Below are 1,537 nucleotides of genomic sequence, written 5' to 3' on the forward strand. Positions count from 1 at the left end.
GGTCATATTTTGGCTCTCATGGACTTGTTTTCATGTTCTTCTGCTTCAGTTTGAATTTGCATATGAGTTAGGTGGGATAAATTCATCATATTTTGGGTCTTGTGCTTTAATTTTTTTCAGTTTAAGCCTGAACTTGCATATGAACAATTTATTGTCTCTATCAACGTCTGTCCCTGGCCTTTCTTTGGATGACAATATTAAACTTTTCCATCATCTCTTCCCACAGATGTAATCAATTTGGTTCCTGTGGATTCCATGTAGTGAATTACATGTGCACATTTTATGTTGTTTAAAAAAGGTATTTGAAATGAACAAATCATTGGGCTTGCAAAATTCTGTCATGTGATCTCCAGTATCGTTTATATCACCAAGTCCATATTTTCCAACTACTGATCCTTCCTTTGTTTCCATCCTTTTCATTCCAATTATCAGTAATTTTCAGGACATCTTGATTGTATTTTGATCAATATTACATTGAAGAAGTTGGTAGTATTCTTCAATTTCATCATCACTGGCTTTGGTGGTTGGTGCATAAATTAAATAGTGGTATTAATTAGTCTTTCTTGCAGGTCTATGGATATTTTTCTATCATAGACAGTATTGTGTTTCAAAATATATCTTGAAATGTTTATTGCGATGATAAATGGGGCATAGTAAATCATGTGATTATCAGAGTTAACATGGTCAACATCAGTCCATTTCAACTAATTAATGCCTAGTATATCAGTCTTTATGCATTCCATTACATTTTTGACAACTTCCAAGTTTCCTAGATTCATAATTCATACATTCCATGTTCTTATTACTAATGGATGTTTGCAAATGTTTCTCCTCATTTTGAGTTGTGCCTCATCAGCAAATGAAGATCCCAAAAGCTTTACTCTATTCACTCCATCATGTCCAGCTCTGTTTTGAGGAGCTTGCACTTCCCCAGTAGTATTTTAAGTGCCATCCAACCTGAGGATCTCATCATTTAGCATTGCATCTGGCAATATTCTGGTGTTATTTAAAATGTTTTCATCTTCCAGCACTATATCTGACAATATTCCTTTGCTTTTCATAAGGTTTTCAGTGGTTAAACACTCAGAACATTCTACTTCTTCCCAATCTGTCTTAGTCCTGATGCTTTGTTGAAACTTGTCCTCCATGGATGACCCTGCTGGTATTTCATATGCCTGTAGCATAGTTTCCAGCAGCAAAGGAAGATGCAAGTCACCACAGTACGCCAAACTGACAGATAAGCAATAAATTAAATAGACTGACTTTTGTTATTAAAAAATCATATGATGTGGTATAATAATAATTAGCTCTATGACCTGGGAAAAATTATTTTTGTTCACAGAAACTTAGTTCCTTTAATCTGAAAACAATAAGCTCTACCTCTTAGGATTAATGTGAAGATTAAAATGATATATTTGACAACACCTAGGGTATTATTCTCAAGAAAACAAAAATCCTCACCACTGGACCAATAAACAACATTCTTATCAATGGAGAAAAGATTGAAGTTGTCAAGGACTTCATTCTTCTTGGATCA

Source organism: Chrysochloris asiatica, unplaced genomic scaffold, assembly GCF_000296735.1.
Source record: "Chrysochloris asiatica unplaced genomic scaffold, ChrAsi1.0 scaffold00088, whole genome shotgun sequence".
NCBI lineage: Eukaryota > Metazoa > Chordata > Mammalia > Afrosoricida > Chrysochloridae > Chrysochloris > Chrysochloris asiatica.